This window comes from Myotis yumanensis, unplaced genomic scaffold, assembly GCF_028538775.1.
Source record: "Myotis yumanensis isolate MYYU_CA2020_CCGP unplaced genomic scaffold, mMyoYum1.0.hap1 SCAF_15, whole genome shotgun sequence".
Lineage (NCBI taxonomy): Eukaryota > Metazoa > Chordata > Mammalia > Chiroptera > Vespertilionidae > Myotis > Myotis yumanensis.
In genome coordinates this window covers 12,415,885-12,439,279 of record NW_027223766.1, presented here as the reverse complement: position 1 = coordinate 12,439,279, position 23,395 = coordinate 12,415,885, and positions in this window count along the sequence as shown.

Sequence of the window (23,395 nt, the reverse complement as noted above, 5' to 3'; positions counted from 1 at the left end):
ATTATTTTTCTAGGTTTGTAAAAACTTTTCATACACTTGTGCTGTAATTTATTAAATGGGTGTGCTGTTGACATTCCTCACTGTTTCCTTCATTGAAAAAAAATGGCACTTCTGGTTGGGGTGGATGACAAGCAAGGCATACCAAAGCATTAAGTGAAAATCCATTTCTTAGTATTTCTTAAGATGTAGTGTGTGAGTGAATAGGAATGGTAATTCTCAGAAGAGTTTTGTCTCCTCAGTTGATGTCATCACTTTGGCTCACTGTGTCTTCCACGGAAGTGTTTTAGAAAATTTTGATGATTATCATCCTCTTCAGAAATATGAATTCCTGGGGGTTGAAAGATCACAGAACAAAAAATTTAAAAAGAGCCTGTCTTTGTGTTAAGATTTCTCTGCTAGGGCTCTGGCCAGGTAGCTCAGCTTGTTAGAGCGTTGTCCCCATATGTCAAGGTTGTGGGTTTGATCCCAGGTCAGGGCACAGACAATCAACCAGTGGTGAGAGACGGAGACTTGACTTGTCTTGGTGAACACACAACATGGTATGCGGATGATGTGTTGTCTAGTGATGCACCTGAAACCTGTATAATTTTGTTAACCAACGTCACCTCAATAAATTTAATAAAAAGAGAATCAACCATTGAATGCATAAATAAGTTGGATAACAAATCAATGTGTTTTTTTCTCTCTCCTTATTTTCTCTCTCTAAAATCAATCAATAAAAAAGAATTCTCTGATAGGAGGAATTAAGCTGATCAAAGGGTCCACCCAAATTTTGTCTCATAAATAGCATACATAATTTGATTTTAGAGATAGGATGCTCCACTAGTTTAGTGGTAAGAATTTTGGCTACCCTCAGTGGGTTTTGTAAAGATGTTACCGGTTTAGTGTTTAATTTCCTGTACAGTGTACTTTGGTCAGGTTATTTTTGGTAAAAGTCTTTGTCTGAGTTAATGACAACTTCGTTAGGCAAAACTAGTGCATTTCTCCATTCTACTCTCAATCCTACCAGAAATCGATGTGATTTTCTATCCAAAGCTACTTTAAGAACCATTGGTAAAAGATTCTAGCACAGATAGGGTACACTTATGCCAAAATAAGCCCTGTATCAAACATCGTTATGAATTTTTTTTTTTTAACTAAGACTCCTTATTTGCTAGGAGATGGGGCTGTGCTCATTTTCATTCTTTCCAAGTGGGTGTCAGTTTTGGGCCTGTAAGCATAAATGCAGTCCAGTTCCTGGATGTGCTGTCGGTAAAGTATCTATGTGTCAACAGCCTTCTAGAATAGTGGTTCAGTTTCCCCAGAAGAAGCATTCTTTTTAGGGAGAAATTTATGTTGATGATTTTCAAATTATTGGAACTCCTCAGGCAGTTTTCCAGCTGGCCAATCCCTAAACACTGACTTAAGAAGAAGTGCCAATTTTGGAATTTTGGCAGACGCGAGCATGACCTGGTCAACTTCAAGAGGCAGCTCGGGGAGAGATTTCAGCATGCACATTTTAACACAATTACCAGTTTGCTTCTGGATGAAATCCAGCACTTTCTTTTTAATACACGAGGCCCAATATCTTTTTAAAATCACTTTCCCTTTATGCTGTATTCGTGAGAACCCAGAGCCTTCTAAGTTAGGAAAAATCCGAAGCAAAGTGTTCTTTGATTTATAAATCCTAAAAGTAATTTCTTTGATAGTCTGACATGCTTGTTTACTCTTAGATGTTTGAATATATTTATTCAGGCTATTCATTGCACATGGATTTAGAATGTTAATAGTCAATGTTTAGAATATTGAAGATGGGGATTATTCTTGCAATATTTATAGAAAATGCGGAGTAAAGGTTAAACATCTATTAATTGTAAAAAATGAAAATTCATATTAAATGTTTCTATTTGTTAGGTGATCGTTTTGTGTTCTTAGTGGAATTAATTTATAGGCTCAGAGTAATGGTAGTGGTTCTCTTGAAATTCTTGAGCAATGTATAAATGCTGTTACAAAGTAATGAAGCATAGTCACATGTGCGCACCCACACACGTGCTCACACACATGCATGACTGAATTTTCACAATGCACATCCAACCTCTGGGGATAGCACGTGTTTATTACTAACAATGACAGAATGCAGGTGAGCTTGAAAAATTAAAAATTGCTGGGGAATAGCTTCTTGGTGTCAAAGAAAAGGGAGACATAAATAACTTTAGAAAGTGTGACCATGCATAGGTTATCTAACTTATTTAAGTCTTAGTTTCCACATCTGCAAAAGGAGGATAATAATATTCAACTTACAGGATAATTGTGAGTATTAATTAAGCACAGTGCCTCATTCCTAGTAGCCATTTAACAAATGGAAACACTGCTGAAAATCAGTATGGACTTTGGCATCCAATTGTCCTGGTTGAATTCTGGCTCTATCGTTTACTAATTGTATGGCCACTGGGCAAATTAATGAACTTGACCTCATTTTCCATCAAGCGTTGGATGAAGAAATGAAATAAGGTATATAAAGTGTGCAGCCCAAATGTCAATAAATGTTGCTATTATGATTAATAAAAAATTACCAGTGTAAGGATTCCCCGACGGTAGGATGAGGTGGCACCAGCTGGTTCAGTGCCTTTCAATTTGCCTCCTATGGTGTTTGATTATTGGATGGACACTCTCTCTGTTTTATTTGTTTGTGGGCATGTAAAATATATTGCTTTCCCACATGAATTTTCATTTGAAGAATGAGTTGTGTTGCTAAGAGAGACTTGAAAAACATCCACTTGGTCCAACTCATTAATTTACAGAAGCAGGAATCGAAGCTCAGGAAGTTAATAATGAAGCAGTCAGGACTGGAATTCAGGTCAGCAGAATTTTGACTCCAAGTTATATGATATTAGCACGATGTCATTCTCAGTTGCACGTTAGTTTCCATCTTAATGAAATGACTTCAGGAATTGAGACAACGTCTGCAATATTTGCTTCAACTATATGCTAATCAAAAAGATTTTCCCCTAAAATTTCTTTAAAAGAATTACTTTAAAAATATGAAGGAAAAATAGTATTACTTCGTTTCCTAGTTTGGGCTCTCCCGAGAAACAGAACCAATAGGAAATGCATATCTAGTTCTATCTATCTATCTATCTATCTATCTATCTATCATCTATCTATCTAGATTTTTATAAGGAGTTGGCTCATCTGCTTATGAAAGCCAAGAAGCCCCAGGATCTACCATCAGCAGGCTGAAAACCCAGGGGAGCTGATAGCATAATTCCAGTTTGAGTGTGAGGGCCCTGAGAACCAGGAGGAGTAGTGAGTGGTGTAAGTTTCAGCCCAAGTCTGAGTCTGAAGGCAGAAGACCAACCTGGAAGACTCTTAGGCAGGAGAACAACTTCTTTCTTGCTCAGCCTTTTATTCTATTCAGGCCTTTGATGGATTGGATGGGGCCCACCCATGTTGGGGAGAGCAATCTGTTTAATGCAGTCTACTGTTTCTAATGTTAATCTAATCTAGGAACACCCCACAAACACACTCACAATAATGTTTAACCTAATACCTGGGCTCCTCATAACTCTGGGCACTAAGTGAAATACATTTTATTACTGATTTCAATATCTGTTTTTAAGATGTGAATATGTTCTCCGACATTATTCACTCATTCTCAATAAATATACATTCTCCTGTATACATGAACATTTAGTTTGTCATATATCTAAAATTAATTCTCTACACGGTTAATCTCCCCTCACATATAACACAGAGAGCATTGTCTGAATTTTCCTCTTTTATGATAATTAATTGTTTAAGTAACTGGTCTATTAACTTGGTCAGGGGTGGTTATTATTTTATTATATTTAGAATTCTCCTTATGATGATATTATTTAATGGTATTTGATAAAAGTTCACCTAATTTTAACTAGCTTTCTCTTAAGTCTTGGGCTATATTACTACTTAAAGCCATATTCTTCTAAACATTATAAAGTAGTTATTCTTAGATGACAACCATGCATAAAGAATCACCTTTTTACATACAAATATTCTAAAGTAAAGAGGTCAAGTAACTCAAATGAATTTATATTGAATACAAAAAAAATAATATGAAAATTGTAAGAAATAATATAATAGCAAGGATTTTCTGTGGCCATTCATACATATCACAACTGTGAATTAATCAGATCATCTGTCCACACTGTCCTACTCCTTAATATTATTTACTGTCCCTGGGCAGAGAGAAGTGAAAAGCAATATTTTCCTTCATCTATTCTGTAATATTTGACAGTTTATGGAATTATAAAAACAATTAGGAAACATGTCATTCAATTTTATGTTGATGGTACTTGATAGCAGATTTAATCCCATAGTTGATATATTCTGACAACTATTTATTAAGATATATATTAAAATTTCCAAAAAATTGAAAGTTATTATGTTAACAGATGCATTTCTACCTTTAAAATACCAGTTTTAGTAACTGTCTAAATATTGAAATTGTTCATTAAGACTCCATGAAGTTATGCTATGCTTCTACTTGAGCCAGTTATCATTAATTTCCACTTCACTAATCCTACATTTTTGATTGTTTGAACAGAACTTGGATGAGGATCACAAAGTTTTGTAAATAGCAAAAATTGCACCATGATATAAACATTAAGGTAATTAATGGAACAAACTTGAAAAAATTTGGAAGCATCTTTCTATATGTAATGATTTTGCTTAGAAATATCATCAATAGGCTATTCCTTAATTGCCTTACATCTTTAGCACTGTTAAACACCCTCTCTTTCTTGGACATTCATCTCTTCTGGAGTCTATGGCACCACATTGCTGCCTGGAAACATTAAAAATCCACTCTTGCTTCTCAGTGGAAATGCCTACAACCAAGCCTCAAGACCATCTGATTGCATCTCACCTCCACAGTCGGCCTCCTTGATGATGGCTTTTGCACTTTGACCACATAGTATGGCAGGTCCTCGAATAACATCATTTCCTTTTAACATTGATGAAATGCCATATATCGTAGCCTGTATCCAGTGAGTAGAGTTCAGTGTTTACTTGCATCTCTGAGGTTTAAGGAACTAGTGTCTGGTCCCTGACAGGAGAATTCTAAAGGCAGGAGACTGTAGGTAGAACACCTACTTTGCAGCAAAGACAAAGGGAAGAAACATAGCCTTGTAAGCAAACTGTACTTTCATAGTTGGAGAAACTATGTGTATGTTTTTCCCTTGAGTCAAGTAGACCCAAGTTTCCATATGATATATTCTGCACACAGATTACTATACCCAGAGGAAGGAGGATGGAAATTGGTGGAAGAAATATCAATAACTTAAGAGACGCAGATGACTCCATCTTATGGGCAGAAACTAGCAGTGATTCAGATCAACTTTTGATGCAAGTGAAAGAAGAAAGTGCCAAAGCAGGACTGCATTTGAACATCAAGAAGATAAAAATCATGACATCATGACTACACAAGAAATACAAAACCTTACCATAGATAGTGAAGACACTGAAATTGTTAAAGATTGTGTTTAGCTTGGTTCTCTCAGCATTCAAATGGAGACTGCAACCAAGAACTCATGAGAAGTCTGAGGCTCAGAAGGGCAGCTATGGAAGAATTAGGAAAGATCACCAAGAGCAAAGATGTGCCAGTAGAGACCAAGTCTAAGACCATCCACACCCTATCTTCCCAATTACTATACACTGATGTGGAAGTTGGACAGTGAAGATAGAAAAACATTTGATTTATTTGAATGCAGTGTTGGAGGAGAGCTCTACAGATACCCTGAACCTCCAAGGAGATGAATGGGTGAGTCCTAGAGCAAATTAAGCCTGAAATCATCCTGAAGGGAAAAACAACAAAACTGAAGCTGTCCTACTTCAGGCACATCATGAGAAGGTTGGATTCTTTGGAAAAGACAACAATGTTGAGAAAAGAGAAGGCAGCAGGAAAAGAGGAAGTCTAAATCTAAGATGGATTGAGCCCATAAAGAAGCCATAGGCTGAGTCTACAGGAGCTGAACAGGGCCGCTGGGGACAGGACATTGTGGCTGTCACTCATTCATAGAGGCGCCAGGAGTCTGAGCTGATTCAATAGCACATAACACACACACAAGTAGACGTATGGGAGAGTGATATTCAAGGGAGACCTTGAAAAGGATTTTGTCTACAAAGACCATCCATGGGGGTGAAGTCAGCAGGTGGAGAAGAGACCACCAGAAGTCCCAGGGACTAAGATTTAAAGTTTAAGTTGCTGGAAGGAGGAGAGTTATTGTTTGCTTCATGGAAATTGCACTGGAGCTATCTAATGGGGTAATAATCTCTGAAAAACCCACTAAACATTGAGAGAGAGAGAGAGAGAGAGAGAGAGAGAGAGAGAGAGAATGAAAAGTCTATGAATCTCAAAGTATATTGATGACAGTTCCAAGGAGCCACATAAGCCTGGGCTAGGAAGTCATTTCCCCTTGACCCTGTCTCCCTGGGCCTTATCTTAGAGGGACTGGATGGTGGGGGACAAGTCTGCTTTTTGGTTTGTTACAATGTGGACAATCTACACAAAATTTTTTCAACTTTTTTTTTCATATCTCAAAAAGATCTTGTGAGAATCATAATTGCAGGGTACTTTTATTTAGGATAGTTTGCAGAACACAAAAAATCGCTGTGCAGTAATTGGGAATAATTCCAAAGGCAATATAAAAACGCATTACTTTCCCCTATATTTACAAGCACTAATATAGAAAAATATATTAAACCAAATCTTGGGGGACTTAAGTAATATTATGTGTCGTATACTCGATGTTTCAGTAAGTGTTTACAGATTTTTCTGTAGTCGACTTTGATTTTTTCCCTTGCACATTCTGAAGCTTGCGTGATTGTAAATGTGTATGTTAAATTGGGAATTTGATTCATGCTTAACAGGGAGGTTTTATTTTTGATGGCCTTCTTTTTACCTTTCAGGGCACTAAATATTCCTCTACCCTTAGACTACGTCACTTTACAAAGCCCGCTAACCTCAGGGTTGACAAGAGCTTTTATTTCTTCTTTACCGAGCACATATACCTTACATATTGGCATTTTAATGAGGTAACATACTGCTGTATTTTCAAGGGAGGGAAGGCAATTTCCTTTTTGGTGGGCGGTTTTCTTTTAAAGATCTGATTTACTTTTTTTAAACTTGATTCAGTTTTGAAAAGAAATATGACTCAACCCTTCTCATTTTATACATATGGAATGGTTACTGGAAAATTCAGAAGCAAATACAATTATTTCTAGCTTTCAACAAGAAAGATCTTTACTTCTTGGACTATCTTCTTTGAACAAGAGTTGTAGTTGAGTTTTACTTTTTAATTTGCCTCTTTTAATTAAGAAGACATATCGTCCCAGTTGATACCAATTTTACTCCAAAATGTGAACTGTGTAAGAATCATTAGATTTAAGTGGAGCGGTATGCTAGGTTTTCTATTGTTAAAAATATGAATGCTCTCAGGCTGTGAGCAGGAGTGTTTCTGGCAAAATATTTTCACAGGGAAGTTAGCTGTATTGGTGGCAATTTTAAAACTTGAAGCCCTGTAAGACGTCACTTCTGGAAAACCATCTAACAGAATGCTTGCTTAAGTATACGGCATTGCATGCAAAAGAAGTGCATTGCAACACTATCTAGACTATTTGAAAGATGTCAACCACCTGTGCAGAAACTCCCTGAGGGCAGGGACTACCTGGTCTGCCTTGTGCACCTGTGCTGTTATGAATGGAATTGATTTCTGTATGTTGGTCTTGTGTGCTGAGCTTTTACTGCCTCAAAGAAAGCTTTTCCCTTTACTCTATCTTCCTAGATCTTCTTCCCATAAGACAAATTGTCGTGTAATTTTAAAATAGTTCATAAAGTTAATTTAATAATTATTTATTCAAAATAACATGCCCTTTTAACACAATTACCAATGTGTAAGGAAAAGCATAAACATCAGCACCCATATTTAACCGTGAGTCCAAACGTGTGTCTTTGGTTTATGCCTATTGATGTGCATTTGATCATGGGCATTCTCATCATTTGGTGTAAATAAGAATAGTTTTACATCATTAATTTTAATGGCTGCCGGCTTTACTATATAGTATAATTTATTTAATTCAGTACAATTTATTTAATTATCAGTTAACATTAAGTTGTTTAAAATTTATAGCCATCATAAATTAGGCTAACATGAGCATGGTCCCGTGCGTAACTTTGAGATAACATTGCGTGGTCTCTGGTGAGATGAGAATTACTGGGAATGTGATTGTTGGGCTCAGGAAATAGTCACACAATCCCAGGATCCTGTAGAATGTTTAAAATAATTTACTACCCCATCAATATTACAGGAAAATTTCAATTTCTCACACCTTGGCCAATACTGTTTTTCTCTTTGATTTTTAACTATTTCAGATATATCTTAATCACTTATAATCTCTTCTGAGTTCTTCAAGATGCCTACCCTTTTCATGTTCCTTAATTCAAAGGAGGGAGAAAAGGAAAAACCAGACAGACAACACTTTTCATATGGGTGTTATTTTTAGACCCTAGGAATCAGAATTTCAAAGGACAACACTTTGGTCTTCTCCACCTCACTATGAATGAAGAACCTGTTTCTAAAGCAGCCCTGACCCACAGCTGTGGTAGTGATATCTCAATCAAAAGAGAACATGGCTGACCTCGGGCAAATAAATAATTAGGTATTTAAAATCATTAAAACATTTTTCTTGTCTTAGGTGAAAATCTACCCTTTGGAGATTTCTACCAATGGCTCAGACATTTCTGAGGCAATGCAACTTTCTCCTTATAGCTAAAGGAGAGTCTTTATCTATGAGAGGTCATTTGTTGTGTTTCCTGTTAGTTACTCATTTCCGGAAATTGTCTGGCATAATTTTAAAATGATGAGATTCAGCTTCTGTGGACTGAAGTTTGGTAAATCATCCCGGACGCTCCATCATTCCTTTCGCTAGGTGTTAACTTGTAAGTTTTAGAAGTGGGGCAATATTTACATGTAATCTGGGTGCATTTAAATAAAATAAGGTAGGATTTCCAAGAAGCAAAACATTAAAAGTTTAACTCTGAAACTTTTTGGGATAACTTCGCTATCTGCTATTTAGGACAAAAGCCATTTTCCCCATCTGCTCAGCACTGTGAGTAGCAAATGCACAAAGTGAAGGCAGCCTCTGTCCTTTAGAAGTCCTTCCTTCAAACTTGGGTGCCTTGCAAATTATATATTAAGATCTTACATTTTTCATCTGTTTCTATTTGAAAATACATATGCAGAGACCAGAATAGACAGTAATTCTCCAAATGTATATTCTTTTTTTTTCTTGAAAACATTTCACATAACCTTAGGGATATGGATGAGCTCACTTGAAGTATTCATTGGTTTTGCTCATTGTGATTTTATTGGCTTTGGTATGTAGTTGGTTAATAATTAATAGCATTAAATTTATATTCCACTGTGACTAGATGAATAAACAGTAAATATATGTTTGCATTTCTGCGAAAGCATTTTTAAGATTTTATGTTTTGGTCTTCAAAAAAAAAAAAAAAAGGTCTGAGCTGTCAATACAAAATACATAAATATTTATAAATGCCTAGATTCTTCTCCCTCGTTGTAATACTAGATTTAACCAGGGTTGAATGAAGAGTAATTTGAACTATAATAGCCTGTGGCTTTTTGACCTATTCTGTATTATAATTATTGCTTTTTGGCCAAGACTTCTCTACACCTAGTGGCCTCATTGAAACCTTTTTTCCAGGTTTCAATGATTAAAGCTAAAAAATAGCACAAGGTAAATGTGAATGTTGTCATCCAAACTGGAGCCACTGACTCCCTTCTTCTCATTGTTCATTTACCTTAAAGTGTCTGCAATGGGCAGGTGATAGTCTTTCTTTTTCATATGTGAATGATGAATATATTTCATACTATTTCACATTCTGACACTGCTTCTCATTACCATTTTTCTTCTCATATTATGTAGTTGATGGGAAGTCAATTTTTCTGTATATGATAGATTCCATCATTTGCTCAGTAATGTATCTCTTGGCAGTGAATATATTACAATAGCACATCCCAGTGGTTTGAACAGAAAGAACGCAAGTTCTAATCTAGACCCAGACCCTGGGTTTATCTATCTATTTCTCAAATGGACACTTTACTCATGAAAAATAAATATTCATAAATAGTTCTTATTTCATTTGTTCTCTATGTCAGACCCTAACAAAACTGGAGGAAAATTGCCTTTCTTACAGGTGTCTAAATGCGTATTATTTGTGAGAAATTTTCAAGTTAGTAGCAGGTATATAATATTAATGTTTCATTATTCATTAATCCTATCAGACCATGATTTGCATGGGAACCATTGGAATACTTTCTAAATATCATGAGGTATTCTGGCACAAATGCCTTATTAGTGGCCCTTTCATCTACGGCATGGAAAAGGCCATGAAACAATGACCTTTCAATAAAAGTGAAGAGGATAGGAATGAGAATATGGAGTTTATATTCTATTATTAAAGTATATTGGACCAGAAACAATCAATTGCTTTGAGAGTCTGAGCATGGAGGACTGAGTAAGACATGCTATTTCAGAATCACATGAACATCTCAAATGTTCATACAGTTGTGCTCAGTTACATTTACTGTAAAGTGTCTTAGTGCATTTTTGTCTATCAACTTCTTATTAGTCTAACATAGAGTAAGAAATGTTTTAACTACTAAATAGTTTTATGTCAATTTATGGAAAAAACTAATCAGCTATATTTGAGCATTTTATAACTGTTATTTTAAGATAAAAATCTTTATTTTCTCATTAACATTTTTCTCGTTGGTTTTACATTATTTTCTTAGATAAGTGCAGTTATTTTGGCTTTCTATTTCCCCCTTCTTCCCTCTTCTTTCTACATGCCCATGAGTGGGACATCTATTAAAAGCATTCTCTTTCAACTGCCATTCTTGAAAGATACCAAAACAACAAAAGAGATGACATGTAAATTTTAAAAAATTGACTTCAATGACACTAAAAACAGCTTCCACTCTCACTCTGCTCAAACTCTTCTCTGAGATGACATGGTAACCTTCTCCCCAGGCTTCTGTCCCTCCACATTAACGTCCAATCCTACCTTCCACCCTCTTTGGTAAAAAACACTTCCCCCAGAGTGCTTTCCATCCCACCAGTCTTATCTACTTGATTTATCTTTGGGCAGATGGAATTGTTTCCAAGGAAGGGAAAGTTTTCAGTTGCTTTACTACTGACCAATAGAAATTTCAGCTAATGACCAAGAAGTTCAAACTTCCATATCACTGAATTTTAGCTGTATTTTTTTCTTCTTGTCTATAAATTTTGTCAAGATATCATGGGTGCACTGTTCCATTGCATCTATTTAAATGTGTATGGTTTGTGAGGCTGCACTGCTATCTCTCTTTTTATTCTTTCTTATATGAGATCTCTCCAATCTGCTTCTGCTACCAAGATTGTTAATAAAATTTCAAATTAAGACCATCTTCAAAATATTACGGTACTTTGTTTCCTTACATCACCGCTTATTTTGGTTATTTTCTTGCTTCTTTTGCTTATTTTATTTTTTTAGGGCATATCATTTCATTAGTAACTTTGAATTTTAAATCTTATATCTCTACGTATTAGGAACATCTATGAGAAGTATCTATTTACCTTTTCTGTATGAAATATTTTAATACCAGGTAATTTAAACTCAGTATGTTTAGTTAGAGTAAGACATTATAAGTATTATTTTTGAACCCCTTATCCTTTTCTTGTGCATGTATCACATCATACTTTCTAACACGCTCATTCCTTTTCCACTTTTGTTAATCTTCCATCATGGCCTCTCTTTTCATAATTATTTGAAGGCTGTTTTTATCATATCAGCTAACCTCTGAAGAAATGTGCTTTTGATATGACTCTGGCCTGAGAAAATCCCTTTGTTTTTATGTCATTGTTTTTATACGTGCTTGGCCTGTATAACTCTAGCATTCCAGACTCCTGACAAAACCATTTGACTTTTTCATTCTATTTCATGTAGATTTTAATTCTGTCTTTCCATTCTACTCCATTGTTTTTTACAGTCACAAAACAGAGATTTCTTTCATTTTGCCAGTAATTTTTGTTTGAATTCTCTGTCCAAACTTAGTATAACCTAAAGTGTATTGCTACTTAAAAGCATTTTTCATTTCTTCTACAATCCTAATGTAATATGGACTAATAGCTCTTGAGTAAGTTATATCATCCCCCCTTCCTTTCTTCACGTATAAATGAGGATTTGGGGGGTCGGGGGGAGGGGAAATGGTTCCTGCAACTAAAGGTACTTACTTTTGGATAAAATACCAAGGAGCCTTATGCTAGATTTTTATGGTTTATATAAAATTCCATCATGTTTTAATAAGGCTTTGCTGAAATATGACATTCTAGTCTCAAACCTTGGTAAAACACTGTAAAAAATAAGCATCTCTCTCCTGTTATGGAGAATTAATTATTATTATAAATTTTAATTATTTTCTAGTTATTGTTTTTAAGTTATGATGAATTACTTAAACATTTTTACTTAAACTTGATGTTTGTACTTGACACATTAGATGTACACTAGACACATTAACTAGATAAGCTGTTGAGAAACTTGGCCTGGAGATTAAGGAGAAGATATAACAAATATTTAAAACAAACTTTCCAGGAGAAACCCTGTGTCTCAGAAAACCACATGATATTTTACAATTACTTGAAAACTATTTTCTGCAATTCATGGAGATGAAATGACCAAGGCAATGACATAAATATTCCAGAATAGCTCATAGGTGGATATATTTTGCCTTTGTATCTGGTGTTGTGATTGCTATTTTTAACAACACAGAATTGATTTTCTAAATGAAATGCATCACAGAAAAAGTGTCTAGTGAATAATTTTAATAACAATTTATGGCGCTACCGTGGGATAAGCAGTTCTTTAACACTTATTTGCCCTTGAGATTTAGAAGAAATCACATTTCTTGTATCCATAATAAGAAGCTGATTTAACTGAGTTCAACTTAGCTGTGAACAAGTGGATTAACAAGTACCTTATTAAAATTTTAATTTACATTTCATTTATCACATTTAATAGAATCAACTTTGTTGTTTCAGAGTGAGGAAATGCATTAATTTCCAAGGATAACTGTAGGTACCATTACTTTCAAATGTTTTTATTGTTGGTTGTCATAGTTGCCATAATTATGTACCCTAGGTAGACAAGAAATATAAGATGAATAACATAAAATTTTGCTATTAAAAACCATGTAATTTTTTAACAATTAAAACTACCTCTGTTTGTATAGCTTACAAATTTTCCTTCCACTAGAAAAATATTTAGTTAAGGCAATTGAAGATCTTTGGTCCTTTCAGGATGTAACTTAGGTAGTTACATATTTTTGTGTCTGAGAAATATGTGGATTTCCATTGGTAATGTTTTGACTTGAGTCTTTATTATTCACACTACTTATTTTTTCCTTTGTCTCTGAAGTATTTCTGCTATTTGCAAATTACAACTTTCTGATAATTTCTGTTAACAAAGAGTAATGCATTTATTGATAATATAAGAAAATGCTATGTAATGAGAAAAAAATTACTCTCTATATGATAGTATTTACTTTAACACCAATAAATAAGAGGCTGATGGAAGAAGGGTACACTACACCAGTGTCAATTTTAACAGGGAAAACGATCCACTTGAGATCATTGTGCATATTAATTAAACCCTTTGACTCGGTTTTGCCCTGAAAGTGAATCAGCTGATTACTTGATTAGGATAGAAAGGATATTCTTAATTTTACTTCTTGATCTGTCTTTAAAATGGACTCGTAATTATAACCCTTGAACTTTGCTGGATCTTATGAAATAATTGATGGCTTTGATCCATTTTTATAATGCCAATCCTAAGAACTTGATATACTTACATACTTGAAGACACAACTGGAATCGATCACCTTATAGATTTCTGAATAAGGAAAAAATGAGTAATACTGAGAGGCCTATATTCTGTTTCAGAACTGGTATCCTGTCAAGACATTTTTCAGGTTATATCAGTTATAGTAAAAAATAACATTTCCTTGATGTAAGACAAGTGATCTAATTTTAATGACAGCTACTGTTAATGTCAGGCACCCAGATATAGTTTATAATGCTTAGTAATTACAGTGAGATTTTTTTTTTTTACTAATTATTTCAAGAAAAAGAAGTAAAAGCTTTAAGAATGGGCACAAAAGGCAGCTATATTGGATCTTTTCTGTAAAGCAAATAGCTTTCAAATCATTCCATTAACTGTCAGCACAGTACAAAAAGAATTAATCAAAAATGACATCAATTTTAGGGGCCTGCCAAAATCTCATGAGAAAAACAATCCCATCATAAAAAGAGAGAAATTAAGGGTAGTGTCCCTGATTCCATAAAGAAATTTCAGTTCCCCCACCCCTGGTTTCACCCACATTTGTATTATAGAAGATTATAAGATACATAATTTTAAATTCTTCTGGTTCATTTATTGCAAGAAACTAATTTGTCTAATGTACTAGTTCAGTGGTCGGCAAACTACAGCTCGGCAAACTGTGGCTCGCGAGCCACAAGCGGCTCTTTGGCCCCTGAGTGTGGCTCTTCCACAAAATACCGACTTCTGCACATGGGCCATGAAGTTTCAATCGCACTGTATGTGCACGCCCGCACGTGGTATTTTGTGGAAGAGCCACGCTCAAGGGGCCAAAGAGTCGCATGTGGCTCGCGAGCCGCGGTTTGCTAACCACAGTCTAATTAAAGTAAATCAATAGATTTCTGTATGTCTTGTTTTTACCTGAGTTTTCCAGTTAATGTCTTTGTTAGCTTATTTTTTTATTTTGACTATTCTTTAGCATATTTGAAATTATTAGAGTCTTGTGTAGAATTGTGTAGAATCCCAATAGACAACCAAAGCTAATAGATTACTTGAAAACAAAATGTAAGACAAAGTAAGAAAAGACACATGAAAACAGGTATTGAGCCTAAACCAAAATATCCAAGAATTTCTTACTTAGTATCATTTATCGTACAGTTGTTTTTCAGGACCTGCTAAAATAATAAGAATTTACTTGGAGTGTTTATTTGGAGTACTCTAAGTCTGCATGGCCCTGGTACTAAATATCTGGTAATTGGTAATTCTGTGATGTGCACGGAGATGAATATTACTTCTATTCTTTACTAGACTTAACCAAGGCTCAGAGTGATGGGATTGCCAACTTAACTTATTGAAGTGGAACAGTGCCCCGCTGGCATGGCTCAGTGGTTGAGTGTCCACCTATGAACCAGGAGGTCATGATTTGATTCCCGGTCAGGGCACATGCCCGGGTTGTGGGCTTGATCCCCAGTGTGAACCATGCAGGAGGCAGCTGATCAACAATTCTTTCTCATCATTGATGTTTCTCTCTCTCCCTTCCTCTCTGAAATCAATAAAAACATATTTTAAAGTAGAACAGTGAGTGCAGGAGTCTAACTACTTTTCCAGTGCTCTTGCTACTACTTTATCCTATCTCACCGTGTTCTGTGTAAAGCACCATAGACCCCAAACTGTAGTAGAAGGTGAGTGGAAAAACACAATGAAGCAAATTTCCTCCTTTCTAATTGTTTGCTTGGGATACGTTGGTGAAGAAATGAAAGGCCCCTGTTTTTGTGAAATTTGTAGCATAGGAGAGGAAGACAGAAACTGAATATAAACACACACACACAAAAAGAATAGGTGGACAAGTGAGTTAATAAATAAATAGAGTTTGTTTAAGAGATAATGAGTTCTATAGAAACAAAGAACATCAAACTCTAGGAGATTGGGGGTGCTGGAGTGGAGGTGTGAGAGAGGTTGCCCTTGTTAGAGTTTCTTTTTTTGTTTAGGAAAATGTGTCAATCTCTACCTGCCTCATTATAAAATATATAATAAATACAAATGGTAACAATTGAAATAGAAATTATATAAACTATATGTGTGTGTATACATACATGTATATGTATACTCACACACATGTTTGATCCATATTATTCACAGATTCTGTATTGGGGAATTCAAATATTTGCAGCAAAGAGAGAGAAAATGAATCCTGGACCAAGGTTCTTGAGGCCGAGAAAGGGACCTGGATGAAGAGCAAGGTTGAGATATGCTGTCTTGGAATTGAAGGAGGGGTTATCATAACTATTTCTCATAATCATATGTGCTTTTGGGGGCAGTGAAGAGATAGCCCTTACCACACATACAACGACATTCTGAGTAGTTCAAAACCTACTCTATGAGTAGAAAGAGTCAGTCCTTTCTCTGTGCTTCAAGAACAGTATGTGTCTGCCTGTATTATATCATTTTCATCATGTTTGATCTTTATAAATTATTAATTAATTAATTAATTAATTAACTCACTTTCTTACTCACTCACTTCCTTCCTTCCTTATTTATATCCTGGCCTAATGTAACCAGAGAGGCAGATGGATTATATTCACCATATTTTATTGTAATTACTTGCTTCTATCTGGCACATAGTTGACAGCAGCGATCTGTGTCCTATTTTTTTCTCAGTTGCTGCCTGTGTACTGAATAAATGAATTATTTTTTAACTTGCAATGTAGTGAACACAGTGAGAAATCTGTCAATGTATAAGTGATTTTTAGAAAACTTAGTAGAACAGACTCTGTGTAACCATCATCAGTAGAAACTTAAGGCTTACTCTTGAGTATTACTCATGTGAAAACGTAAACAAGATTATAGACTGACTTGTCCCCTGGATCTGAATTCAAACTTTTGTAGGTATGATTTGTATTAATTAATAAAAGTGGTAAGAATAATAATAGCTATCATTTTAAGTGGCACCCTGTGTTAAGTGACACCTATATGTGTGGGGACCCGACATAGGGTTGAGCCTCGGACTGACCTGCTGCCAAAGTCACAAACAATTCCCAGCTTAGAGGGCTCAGTCCTCTTAGCATAATTAGGCTTGACCTTGTAACACTCCCTAGATCTTATCTGGGAAGCGAATGGGCTGAGGGAAGTGCAGGAAGTGTAACTATGGTCAAAACAAGTGAAACTCACAAGAACTGTGTAACTATGGTGACCACTGCCTTGTTTACCTCTGACTATAAAAGCTTGATGCGGCCTGAGCACCGGTGGAAGTCCTTCCTCCTGAGTTGGACTTACCCACCTGGCCCCCAATATTCCCAAATTATCCTGTGTCTTTTCTCTTTCATTTGTGTGCGGCTCTTCTTCCAGATCCTGAACCCTGAACCATGCGGGACGTGGAGGGAAACATTTACAACATATATGTAATATACATAAATCTTTATACATACCCTCTATGTTTATATCGTATCTCTGTATATTCTTGATATAACCATGCAAGACAGGCGCTATTTTCATTATTTTAGAGACTAGAAAACTGAGGTTACAAGAGAATAAGTAGCTTGTTTAAAGCCACAGAGCTTGAAATTGGCAGAGCACTGATGGACCTCATTTCTGTCCTTCCTTGCAGATTCTATTTCCTTTATCCCTATGAAACGTGCTAAAGGGGCAAAATGTTTTCTCTCATTGGCACTGGAATCAGAGAAAACCATTGTAATTTTAGAGAATTATCTCTCATATCAATTTTTTTAGTATAATCTCATAGAATTTGGAGAGCTTGAGTCAGAGTGCCTTTCTCCTTGAATACTACAGACACACTTATCTTAGACCATATGATATAGGATACATTTGGATGTGATTATCGTCATGTTAAGAGACCTACCCCAATTAAAATGTTATCCAGAAATAGTCCATAGATTCTCTTGATCATTTGACTCTACCCAAAGTGTGAAGGGTCTGAGATTTTATTCTACTTGGAAGCTAGCAATTTAGCCTGTAGGAGTTTCATGGAGGCTGGCAGAAGACATGAGACTCCTAGGTCAGAGAAAAAAGAACTTTATTACCCATGGCACAGTAAGTAGCATCTGTTTTGGCATATTTGCATCAATTTTCCTTGCCCCAAAGTTGCATGGGTCCAGTGTGAATGGGCCCAGATCGATGCCTGTACATGTGGTATGTGTTACAGGAGACTCAGAGGAACCCTGAGTTTAGGGAACCCGAATTTTTATAATGAGAAGTCTAATGAGCTATTTGCTCTGGAGGGAGACATATCTATCTCTCAAAGTGGTAAGCAAACCGGTCTTTTGCTCTGAAGGAGACACTCTAGTTTCTAAGGCTGCTTGTTATACAAACATCCTTGAATAGATAGCCTGGGACAAAGGGTAGTTAGTAACTCAAAGCAAAGGGCAGTCATTGTTTCACTTCACAAGATGTGCAGAAATGTGAGAAATCTGTGGAGAATTCTCTCCCAACTAAAAATTTATTTTTCTTTGCAGACATTGGATATTTTGTTGGGAACTTTTTCTATTTTAGTTGCTCAGTATTAGTCAGCATCCTTGCTTCGAAACATGCATTTTGATCTTATTATGCCGTGGGTATGATTATCGGATGAATCATAGATGATGGTATGATATATCACCACCTTAAAGTAGAAGCAACTCGTATTTCTCTTAAATTACATATAATTACTCTTGGGAAATTGTATTGAAAGACTAATTTTACACTGGCGTGTCACTTAATTACACATCAGTAGTGACACAAAAAATTCAAAATATTCTAATAAAGCTCCTCCAAAAAAAATAACACAGTCAAGATATTTTTTACTCTAGTATTACCAAAATCAAGAGTTTATGGATCATCAAGTTTCTTCTATATAAACTCAGGTTGCTGTTATTCCAAATGAGTATCCAAGCCTTGCCAAAGCTTTTAATTTCTCACGTGGGAAACTAGTGGGAACCCCAAGGGTCTATTGGTCACTCTGCCCCAGGCCCTACTCAGATGCAGTTCCCGAAGCTCATTTCTTCCTTGTAGAGAGCCCCCAGGACTCAGCCTGCTTTCTTCCTACCTTGTTCACATAGGAGCCATTAAACTGAACACTCGTCATTTTATAACAGTGAGGAACTATAAACCACTCCACCATTCTACTGATTGTTTCTGTAAATGCTGACTCTAACTGATATGTAGCTTGTAGATAAACAGCATCCTATTTAATAAGAGGGTAATATGCAAATCGACCAAATGGTGGAACGACTGGTTGCTATGACACACACTGACCACCAGGGGGCAGACACTCAATGGTGGTCAGTGCACTCCCACAGGGGGAGCGCTGCTCAGCCAAAAGCTGGGCTGATAGCCGGCGAGCGCAGCAGTGGTGGCTGGAGCCTCTCCTGCCTCCGTGGCAGCGCTAAGTGCTAAGGATGCCCCACTGACGGCTTAAGCCCCCTCTCTGCAGTTGGACATCCCCTGAGGACTCCTGGACTGTGAAAGGGCACAGGCTGGGCTGAAGGACCCCCTTCCCCTCGAGTGCACAAATGTCGTGCACTGGGCCTCTAGTGTTTGTATAAGAATCTTAGGAACTGACTTTAGAGGATACAGACTGTGACCTTCAGTATCCCAGTTCCCAGGGATTTGCTGACCTTCAACTGTAGAACCAGGATGACTTCGAACCAGAATGAGGAAGACAAGGATGACACACACCAGACCATCACTTGACCACTTTTGAGTTCCTTGTCAGAATGGACTGTGCTGGTCTGCACGTGGAGAACTTTTCAACCACCTGATCTTTGTTCTTCTTTCCCCTTCCCTCCTTATAAAAACCTCTGCCTGCTCTGAGGTGGGGAGATGAGCTTTGCAACAAGAGTCCCCCATCTTCTCAAGATGCCAGCACTCAAATAAACCTCTTTCCTTTTTTCCACCAGCACTTGTCTCCTGAGTTTGGCTTTTGTGGTAGCAGGCAGCCGAACTTTGGTTCCTGTTACAATTTTTTTCTTAATGACCTCAGGGAGGTTTCCACAGGATGATTTCTGAGCACCACGCCTGCCTCCATGCCTCTTGTCTGCCCTCCATCTTCTCTGCCCTCCCCTGCCTCTCAAGAACATACCAAAGCTCTCACCTTTGAACCTACGTTTACTCCTTACCTTGAATACAGTGACATTGTGTCCCATGCTTTCAGCTCTCACCCTCTGCCCAATTGGCTCATTAAATTATCTTCCCCCAAACAGTTTCTGCCTGGGAAGAACTATGGTGCCAAGCGTTAAGATACACACATAATATTTTGATAGAGTACATGTGTCCTTTTATAAAAAATGAAAAATAGTGAAAAGCACAAAGAATAAAGATCATCTCTGATCGAATAAAGACTATCTCTGATCTCACGATTCCCAGATAGATTATAACATGTTAACCTGTCAGGATGTTTCATTCTTTTTTTCTATGATTCCTGTTGTACATTTACATATGCAGCTGTCACAAAATGGAATAATACTGAGCAAATTAACTGATCATTTGTTTTATCCTCTTAAATTTAACAAGTGCTTTTGAACACCCATTATATGTTTTTCTGCATCACTATTTATACTGAGTATTTAGTATTTAACTGTAAGAATATGGCATAGTGCATCAGCCTGCACTGCATATGTGATTCTAAATTTTTGCTAATGTAAACAACACTCTGAAGTGCATTCTCAAATGTATACCTTTGCTCCACATATATCCACAATGATTTTTAAAGATAAATTCCTAGAAGTGAGATAGCTACAGGAAGAGATATTTGTCGCTAAAGACTTTTCCAGCAGCCCAGCTAGAGATAGGCTACCTTTTGTTTAATGGGGCCATGTCCTCGAGCAGAAGGGCGCTCCGGCAGGCCCTGGCAGAGGGAATCTGACCGAGTGTTATTTATTGTGGTCAGAAAGAGGTTAGAACCTCAAAGTGAGTCCTGTTTTTTGATGACCTAGGGACAGGGACAAGGCATTTTTTCATGCACGTCTACTGCTCACCATGTATATAAATTCTCTTAGACACAGATGGCTTCTCCCATCCCATCTGAAAATACACACCCACAGTGGTTCGCCTTGGACACTGCAGTGCCCACAGAAGATGTGGCTGTTGATTTCAAGCAGTTTGAAGAACTCTTTTAGCTTAATGTTTAATGTAATTTTAAAATACTTTTGCTTCCTGAACATTTTTGAAGTTTTGAAAAAAATCACCCTTTCTTCCAGTGACAAACTTAAAAGTGAGTTTATACATAGGAATGTAGAGAGGTGTTTGTGTGAAGTGTTGCTAGATGATTGTATCTGTAAAGATACTCTCAAGGAGTAAAATATTTCCTGTTGTGCCAAGTGCCTTGTAGTATCTTACTTCCTCCCTCCCATTAAACTACATCTTAGTACAATGGGGTGCAATTAAGCCAACAGAGCCTTCATTTACTCCTCTGGGTTAATAATGTTATATTATCCTGGGTTACTCAGTAGTAAAAAAAGTCAGGACTAGACGAAATGGGACAAAAATTATTATATTACATTAACATATTTTCAGTTCAACTTTCAACAAACATAGCTTTCATTGCTCATAATCTTTTCTAAGGGCTAGTAATATAATATCACCCTTATGTAGTATGGTCTAATATTTTGTAGGGAAAATGATTTCTGGATCTTCCCCTGAATGTATTTTATTCTTCTCTTGTGTTTTGTCTTTCAGCTTGAATCATAAATTCATACAGAAGCGGTTATTTCTACCTTAAGTACAGTCCTAATATATTGTTGATGCTAAGACATATTAAATAATGATTATAACAATAAAAATTTAGTCCCATGGAAACATTATTAAATTTTCCTCTATCTAAGATTACATGTCATCCTCCTGGTAATATGTGATAGCTGGGTGATTTATGTGTTCTCAGAATTTTAAAATATTTCTGAGGTTATAGCCTTTTCTTGTGCTAGTTTTTCAGTACTTTCTAACTCTATGGATTTAGTTTTTTAATTTTTTCTACCTAAAGACTGATATGAAATGCTTTTCAATATCTTAGCCATTTTCTAGTTATAATAAATTTGATGTAGGTCTATTTTTTCTCAATTATCTTTCCCTCAATAGAGAGTGTTTGTTAAATTCCACCTTGTTGCTTCATTCTTATAGTACTTTATCCTGCTTTATCCTTTTCCCTTTAAATTTAAATTAATGTTATGTGTTCTTGTTTTTCTCTTTGCTTATATTTATTTCTAGAAAACCCATTCACAGTTTTTGGTTTACTTTTCTTGATTTTCCTAACAACTATTTCTTTTTGCTTTGTAATAGAAATGGTATAGTGTTTTTTTAAGGGCTTACACTTAAAAGATATTATAGTCATTACTCAAACTTTTGTCATGATTATAACCTGTCTGTGGATTGCCCAACTCCCTGATGCTTCACCTTTATAGTTACAGAGTAGAACATTCTTAAGTTGTGCAAGAGGTAACCTGTATTAAAAAAGACACACACAAGACAATAGGCCCAAAAATGGAGTTGCTTATGTTAAGCCCGACGTCACCGAACTGAGACTTAATTATAGTTTCTTTCCCCCTAGAAATGGCATGTAAACCAGGCAATCAGGAATCGCCTGATCAGCACCAGTCAGATTATCTTCCGGATAGAACCTGCCATTCCTAAAGGAAAGGAATTTGCAATAACCGGCCCACTGTTTTTGTACAGCACTAACTTCTGCCTGTCAAAGTCTTTCATTTCATACAGCTCCTCAGAGCTCCTGTCTAGCTGCTAGATGGAATCTGCCCAATTTTTCCTCAAAAAAACTCTTAAAATGTTTGCTATGCCTCGCTCTGTCTTTTAACATCTGCTCCCCTCTGTTTCTCCTTTTCTAGCCTCAGTATCCAACACAAACGTCGGTGGAGTGGACAGAGTTCGTTCCCAGGATTTCTGGCTCAGAACATGAAGGCCTTCAGCCCCCTGTTTCTACAGCAATTCGCAGGGGTCCTCGAAGAACGTGCCCCTCCACGTGTGGGTCCCAAAGAGCAGCCAGGGCATCGCCTGGAAACTTGTTGAAAATTATGACTCTCAGACTCCCACCCAGATCTGCTGACTCAGCACCTCCATTTCCCAAGGTCCCTGGGAGAGGCCCAGCACAGTCAAGTTTGGGAAGCCTTCTCAGGCCGTATGTCAGGTGCGCGTGGGGAGAGCTCACTGGGGAGTTAGAGGGGTTCTTTCCTCGCCTGGGGGCTGAATACGGAGCACGTGTCAACTGGCTCTATATTGAAATCAATATTTGGCTAAAATCAAGGTTGAGGCCATATACCACCATTGTAGACTGTCTGGGGTGCATGAGTAGGTTTGACATGTTACAAAAATTAAAAAATATATATTACTATTAATTATTTCTATTTCAAGGTTCACATTTTTATAATTTGACATTATAATTCAGAAACAGCAGATTTTCAGCGCTGCAGCGTCTACGTAGTTCCTGCAGGCCCTTTGCTACACGTTTGCAGAGTAAATGCATCGGGGGATACAAGGCAGGAATCCTGAAAAACTTATGAACTACAAAAA